Source organism: Bidens hawaiensis, unplaced genomic scaffold (genome assembly GCF_021521415.1).
Source record: "Bidens hawaiensis isolate Kalapana, Puna unplaced genomic scaffold, B.hawaiensis_p1.1 tig00028057_1, whole genome shotgun sequence".
NCBI classification, from domain to species: domain Eukaryota; kingdom Viridiplantae; phylum Streptophyta; class Magnoliopsida; order Asterales; family Asteraceae; genus Bidens; species Bidens hawaiensis.
Window position 1 is genome coordinate 256,159 of NW_027494564.1, and position 8,908 is coordinate 265,066.

Genomic DNA, 8,908 nt, shown 5'->3' on the forward strand with positions numbered 1-8,908 from the left:
CTGTCGACTGCACTCTATTTCATAAAACTGTTGGTGATGATTTTCTCCTAGTCCAGATTTATGTTGATGATATTAGTTTTGGGTTTACAAACGACACATTGTGTAAGGAGTTCGAGAGGTCCAAGCAAACAAAGTTCGAGATGAGTTCAATGGGAGAGATGAATTTCTTTTTAGGGCTGCAGGTTCACCAGTCTGCTAACGGAATCTTCATTCACCAGACTAAGTATGTGAACGACGTCTTGAGCCGATTCAAGATTTCTGCCGGAAAAATCCCTTCTACTCCTCTCCCTGTGGGTCACAATTTATCACCGGATGAATTGGAGGATACTGTTGATCCTACCCTCTATCGTGCCATGATCGGTTCTTTAATGTATCTAACGGCTTCTCGTCCTGATATTATGTTTGTTGTTTGTCTTTGTGCTAGGTATCAAGCAAGTCCACGAGTGACTCACCTAGCTGCGGTCAAGAGAATTCTTCAGTATTTGTGGGGAAATCAAGACATCGGGTTGTGGTACCCCAAGGATGATACTTTCGATCTTACTGCTTATTCAGACTCGAACTATGGAGGTTGCAAGATCAACTTCAAATCAACGACTGCAGGATGTCAATTATTAGAAAACCGGCTTGTTTCCTGGCAGTGTAAGAAGCAGACAACGGTCTCCACTTCAACCGCCGAAGCTGAGTATGTTGCAGCCTCGAGTTGCTGTTCCCAGGTTTTGTGGATACAACAACATCTCCGCGACTATGGTTTGAAGTTTCTTACTACTCCTATTCTGATTGATAATTCTGCTGCAATTTCTATCACAAAGAATCCCGTACAACATTCAAAAACAAAACATATCGAAATTCGATATCACTTTATACGGGATTGCTTTGAGAAGAAGTTGATTGACCTTGAATAAGTACATACTGACTTTCAGAAAGCCGATCTGTTTACCAAAGCTTTTGACAAAACGCGTTTTGAATTTTTGCTTGGTTTAAACGGATTGAAGACCCTCGCTGATATCCTTAAACAAGGATGAATATCTTTATTTTATGTCATTTTCTTTTAAAATTTATTTTGGTTTTAGGGGGTGAAAATTTAGAAAATACAAAAAGATTGTGTTTTCGTTTGTATAGATAAAACCCAAAAACATTAAAAAATTCTTAATCCAAAAACATTAGAAAATTCAGAAAATATCAAAAATATTGTGATTTCTTTTCTTTAATGTTTTCCTTTAAAATATTTTGAAAACAAAAAACATTTTAAAAAATTTGAAAATCCAAAAAGAATGTACTTTTTAGTTTGTACTGAAATATCCGAAAATCCAAAAAGAATGTGAAGTGTATTTTGTTTATAAGAATATTGAAAAAGACAAAAATCTTGTGTTTTTATAGTATGTATAGAGAAACACCAAAAAGATTTTTGCATGCGTTTGCTGAAAATTATGTCAATTATCTACATTTGACGGACATGTACGTGTATATGTTTGGTCCTGACATTTACTTGTAAATGTTCAGGTTAGCCATTTACCTGATAATGGAAAATAGTTGGGGCGTTCGTTATGCGGTTTTAGATTATTTTCTCGCTGAAAATTATGTCGGTTATTTAAGTTTGTGAAGCATGCTTGCATGTCTTGGTCCTATTATTCACTTGTTGAATTTATAGAACAACCATTTATTTATAGACTTAAGTTAACTAGGACGATTAAATTTATCTTTATTTTGTTTTATGCTCCTCAGAGTTTTGAGTTTTTGAAGCAAAAAGAGAAAATGATAGTACATTGATTATCTTGACTCCAAGTCCAGCAAGAAGTAAGCATAAAAGACTGTGTGCTTAATTGCATTGGTGCATTGGTAGGTCTTAAAACAACCAAGTAGAGTAAAGTATGTGATATAAACATAAAGAAACGCCAAATTGAAAGGGGGTGTTAGTCTCTAGCAAAAGTCTCGGTAAGGATGGTAGAAATGTAATAACCAGTCATACTCAAGCCTTATAGTTGTTGATCTCCAAAAATATAATAAAGCAAATAACAAGCGTTAGGATTCTGGACACTGTGAGTCTTTATGCGGTTTAATCATCTGGGTATTCATAAGCATGAATATTTCACTCGCTTTCTAGAGCAAACCTAAAGTCATTAAACTTGATCACTGCTGTAGTTAGTACAAACTTCCAAATTACTGACTTGATCAAAAACCGCTGTTAGTCATACATTTGTTCCTCCCTTGCACGCGTCTTAATACCATTAAGAAATGGACCCCAGGGGATACAATGTATGTAAGCCGACTGATGGACTCGTGAAAAGAAACTTGATGCATTGCTCAAAATTTCTCAATTGGTATCAAAAATTTTGATCAACACTATAATGGTTTAAGTCAAGTTGGGTTGATCTGGCAAAAATCAAATAAAGCTTGAACCGGGATTTGAGGCTGATAGTTTCTGATATTCTGTGCTATAATTGAACCAATTAATCGTATCACAAAAACACTTGAAAATTTGTTATTAGATTTAAGTGGACAACAATACCAATGACCGACTTAACGCCAGTCATAATATCGCTGAAATATAAAACTGTGATGGAAGGGCAATTTGGTCAATATGATTCTCTGCTCAAACTCAACAAAAACACAAAAATATGTATTGTCTTTGTTAAAATCATAGAAAAACACAAAAAGATTGTTCAATTTTTAAAATGTTCGGATATTTCTTTGTATATACATTCTTTAAAATTGTTTACAAAAATACCAAAAAACAAAAAATTTTAAGTTATGTTTCGTAAAATGAAATGTTTTTTTTTAGGTATCAAAATTATCGGGATAAAAGGTTCTCGTTAATTCTTTTATGTTAAATTTTTTAATGCATTATTTAATTCATTTATGTATTTAATTTAAAATTAAATAAAGTGTTTAATTTGTTAAAATTCTACTTCGTTAATTATGGATAATGAACTAGGTGATTCTTTAGCGAACTAGTTTCTAGTTTGCTCACCTAATTCGCTTCCGCACTCTGTAACGTATCATCCCTTCTGTGTTATACATATTTAACGAATCAAGACACAAGTCATGTCTTGTTCGCTATTCTAAGGTAACGAACTGAAATAACGAATTGTCTAATTCGTTATTTATAATTCAAACGAATTGCATAATTCGTACATTGTGTACCCCGGGTAGCGTGTTAGCCTATATAAGACAGAAAAAGACGAACAGTCCTTCACTGTTTATCTTTTTCTTCATCCTAAAGACACCCTATTCAAAATTTTCTATGAAATTCGATCTTCAATTTTCAACATTTCAAGATTACCATTGTGTGTCTAAGGTATAGATAATCACAACGATGTGATTTTCGTCAAAAATGACTGTGTATTATTAGAGTAATAATGGACTTTTTAGATTTAAGGGTTTTCCGAGTTTATAAACCCGATTTATTTATGGTATCTTATGTTAAACTTGCTTATTTATGATTCATTGGGATCGGAATGCGATTCCGATACCCTGGGTAGATTTTAATCAATGATTGATTATTGTTTGCCGGGTCGTTTGAATGATTATTGTTTAAGGGTTTTAGACTCTGTTTAATGTATTGAGTGTTCTAGTCTTAGGATACAGTGTTAAGCCTCAATCTTAACACCTTGAGCCTCGTATAGCGATTCCGAGTCACAAAGATCTGCTACTTTGTTTGTTCGACGATAAGAATGAGCTAATTGTAGCTAGATTTGTGTTGTTGACCTTCCATGTTCTTGTCAATTTTGACCTTGACTTTGAGAGTCAAAGATCAAGTCTAATTTACTGACCATTCGTGATCTTTAGCGAATTGGGACTGTTTCGTGTCCAATTCGATAAGGAATGACACGAACTAGATCAGCTAATAAATTTGTTAACGAATCTGATGTGGGTTCGTCAATTTATAACGAACTAGAACCTAGTTCGTTCTTTTGAATAGAAATTCGCTTGGTCTACTTCGTAAATTTATTTACCTGATAGCGAATTGTTTGATTCGTTACTAGATGGTAACGAATCAGAATAATTTTTACACGAATGACATTGATGTCTATTTAATTATATTTAAAAAAAATAAAGTATATCAACCGTCTAAACGAGTAAAATACACTAATTACTCTTATCATATGAAATTAATTACACCATCTATAAATAAATAGATATATATTTATGCTAAATACATATTACATCTTCACATTTCTTATAATCATTCATATTTATACAGTTCAAATGGCTGATCAAGTAAATCCAGATCCACCGATTGCTGATCAAGGGCAACAAGAGCAACAAGAGGAAATCATTTTATTATCATATGACAAAAAGCACAACATCTGTGCTTATGTTGACTCAGACGTTGATGATATAGCTACATTTGGAGATATGTTGGCCTTTCTAAGACGATCAGTGATACATTACGCCATCACTGCTCGTCCTACAGTGTATCTGAGTATTGTCAGGCAGTTTTGGGATATTGCTAAGTATGTGGAAGAAGAGAAGCATATTCGATCCACGATTAATGAAACTCCTATTACAATTGATGTTGAAGTAATTCGTCGTGTGCTTCAATTTGCTGATACTGATGATAACCCGAGTGAATTTGATAGGCAATTGGTAAGGGGTTTGTTTGCCCGTGTACGTTATGGTAGAGATGTTAATAAATCTATGTTGAATAAGAATGGATTATGCCCACCATACAAATATCTTCTCCATGTTCTTATTCACTGTATGAGTGGTCGTCGTGGTGGCTTTGATGAATGTCGACTCAGTTTGCAATCAGCCTTTATGGCTTTAATCATCAACAAGCCATTCAACTACTCTGAAATTGTATTCGATCATTTGGCAGAACAAGTTCAGCAGACGGACCAGAAGAAGAAATTTTTAATGTATCCTCGGTTTTTGCAGCTGATTATTCAAGATTTGATACCTAATTTAACAATTGATCAAACCTTGGTGAATGATAATCTTCATATGGAACACATGATGGTCGATACTGTACGAAGAATGGCGATTTATCGAAAGGCAAGGCCAACTGATAAACGAATGATTGGTCATATCGTTAATCCTAATTATGTATGTCCTTCCGAGGATCGCTGGATTCATGATGATTCAGATTCCGAGCGTGAGGAAGGAGAAGGTGGGAACAATGGTGATGATGGGAATGATGGTAATGACAGAAATGATGATAATGGGGGTAATGATGTTGGAAATAGTGGTAGTGGTGATGCCGCTGATGCTGCATTAGCTGCCACCATTGCTGCTCAATTAGAAAGAAAGAGAAAAGGGAAGGCAGTGGCAACTGGTGAGCCATCTAAGAAGAGACGTGTATCTGCTGGGGCTGGTGTAATCATTGGTGTGCCATCACCTCGTCAATCAACGCCACCACGCTCGGTAGTGCCAATTTCAACTAGCACTCCGGCGATGACCTTGATGACGAAGATGGTACCACATGAGCAGTTGGGTATGATACCTCAGTCAGCATTAACTGAAATACCATTGCCAACTGATATTGTGGCAACAACTCCTCCAACCATACATATGAGGCCTCCTCCTCCTAGTGATCTCTCATTTATGAGAATTACAAGGCCTCAAGGTCCAATCCAACCAATTCATCCTTCCTTGTATGCTTTGCCACCAAATCGTCAGACAGAAATGCTTTTAAATCTTTTGCATCTATATGAGAATCAGATGTATGCTGATCGGTTGAATCAAGAACGCTTAGTGGAAAATCAGAAGAAACTTCTCAGCTATGTTTCTTTCTGTCAAAAGGAAACAAAGGCCCTACGTGAGATTGTTGAGTCTCAGGGGGTGAAGATTAAAGAGCAAGAGGATCTGATCTTCCAATTGACTTGCAAAGATGATGATTTGAAGAAGATCAAGAATAATGAGGAAGATCCTGATGATGATGAGTTTGGTGCTGGTGGTGAGACTAAACAAGCTCAAGACCCTGCGTCTGGTGCGGGTACGAGCTCTGTTGACGATTCAGAGAAACAGATTGTCGTTTATCGTGATTATCGGCTGCTAAACCAATTGAGATGATTGAAGCCGACACGGTAATATTTATGGATGGAACGGGGGTGATTAGAAGTATGGTGAACAAGGATGAGATAGAGGTGGGTGAGTTTGTCGACAAGTCTCTGACACGAGAGCAGATTTCCATACTGCTTGGGTTGAATGATGAACAGTTGACTGTGTTAGAAACCGAGCCTGATGTAGAAGTGGTGAATGAGGAAGGTATAGAGGATGATCTGTCTAGTCGAATGAATACAGATTTTATTTAAGAATATGATGATGTTGAGATGGAAGACGTCACTGCTGAGGAGTATCCTGACTTGTATCAACACACGAACGTTGATCAAGGTGCTCCGGTATTTAATGAACAGACTTTTAAAGCAGCTGAGGATGATTTGGAGAAGATGTCTAAGGGAAAGAAAGTTGTGGATACTCGTTTTGACTCTATTGTGAACCCAATTGATGCTGATACTGCTAAATGGTTCAGTCATAAAGCTGCGGGTAAGATTATCAAGGCGTATCGATTTGTTGATCAAGAACGGAAAGACACAGCAGCTGCATGGGTCAAAGAGAATCTAGTAACTACCTTCAAGACTGTACCCAAGGTTCATGGTGACATCGTCTCATGGTTATACGATTCCGAGCTTAAGGTATGTATAGTTAAATGGGAGAAGGGAGTTCAGTGCTATGAGAGGATAATGGATGTTCTTACATTACCGCGTTGGGATGTTCATACCCTCGCGAGGCGTCCATTTATCAATCGTGGTGGCATTCGGACAGCTGAGTGGTTTCATCAACACTTGATGTTCGAAGTTAATCATGGGTTCAAGTTCTTCAAGTCCCAGGTCCCGAGACGCAAATGTATTGACGAAATTGATCCCAAGACTGGGTGGAAGAAACTTGTTCTTAAATTAAACCGCCGAAGACGATGAAGAGAGTGCCGGTGAAGACGATGCCCCAACAAATGCATCTCTCGTTCAACCGCTGGTCCTATGACAATCGTACTGGCGATGCCGTCATTGTTCTTGGTTGAGGACTGGAGACTGACCTTATCAAGATAATTGACCCGATGTGGTTGGTTAATTTATCTGAAAAAGACAATGACGTGCTACACAGGAAGCAGATTCTGATCGAGCGCCGTGAAGATTACGACCTGGCTATGCAATTCCAACGCGTTGTGCGTGTCTGTCATGAAAATGGAATTCATAGTTGCAGAGACTGGCGATCCAAGTGCTTCAAGTAACTTAAAGACAAAGAGCTCAAGACGAGGGGGTGTCTGTTAGTGCACGGTTTTGCGTCTTGAGTCTTTGTAATTGTCGTTAATGTATTTGTCGTTTGTTTAATGTATTAAACAATTGTTAGTTAATGTAATTCGATAAGTTATTAGGCCAGTTCGCTAAGGATGTTTAGCGAACTGGTCCTTAAGTTAAGTCTCCTCTGATTCGTTAGGGGATGTTAACGAATCAGGGGGTGTTTCGCCTATTTAATGTATGTAACGAAGTAGGTTCTGGTTCGCTATAGGATGTTCGCTATAGGATGTTAGCGAACCAGACCTATCTTCTATATATAGTGAACACTGTTCACTTGTTATAAAAGTTTTGAGAGTTTAATTAACGAATTGCTGACCAAATCCTCTCTCGATCTTCAACGTTAATATTATACAACTACTATTATAAACATACTGATTATATATATACACACATATAACACTGAATCAAAGTTAATTATGAGCTAGATCTATTAGTTAAGGTATTAATCGATTACGCACAGATCTGAGATCTGTTATTGTTATTGTTATTAGATTGATACACAAGTTACGGGATCCAACATTGTCGGATTCTGAACACACAGGCCTCGCCTGAGTAGGCTGGTCAGGCCAATAGATCTATCATCATACTACCACGGGCTTAACAAGTTAATGGTTGTACATGTGATTAAGTATATACTTGTAATGATCACACACAATGAATATGAATAAATTTTGAATCAAATAGAATTTATAAAACATTGAATAAATAAATTGCATGTTTCCGCCCCAAAGTATAAAACGTTTAAAAACATGTAAAAGGGGCTATGATCTCACCTTGCTTGATAGATGAAGACGAACACGAGCGAGAGTTAGTTGAACCGGTCACGGGATGCCCTTGATTTAGTTTCGATTTTTAAATTAGTTAGAGTGTCGCATACTAGAATGTTCTAAACCAAGAGCATCACCTCCAGCAAGTTGATTCCCATGTAAGAGTCACTGGTCCAATGGGATTATTTACGCCACTATTGCCTTAGGCAAAACCTTTTGCTTCTCAGATACATACATACCTGGTTTATACTCTATTTGTATACTAACTCAAAATGTGTTTAGAATGATTTTGATAAGTAAGAAAGTACAAGGTTAAAAGTGTAATATCATATAGTTTTGGGTATTTATTGTCATTTAGGAAAGTATAGGGTTCAAAGTGTAAATATTATAGTTTAGGATGTTTATTGACATTTATGAAAGTATAGGGTTTAAAGTGTAAATATTATAATTTATGATATTTTTGATAATTTTATTAGTTTTTGGATATCATAAAAATATTCATAGTTATTCTTGGAAAAATTATACTTTTGATCCAAGATCTTGAGAAAGTAATTGTGATTTCTTGGAATAACATGATGATCATGGTGAGAGTATTTGAAAAACTATGAAGATTCAAAGGAAAACTAAAGAACATAAGAACAAAAAAGAAGAAATTCACAATAGAAAACAAAAATGTATAAAAACATCAATGAAAAGCAAAATAATTTGTAAAGACTTACTTGTTTATGCTTAGAGAGAAAAGAGAGAACGAGATTTTGTGTGAAAAAATAATGAGAATGAGATCCTCTATTTATAGTGGAGGTAAGGAGATTTGACTACAATTGAGATAGAGATAAATGTTGTTTA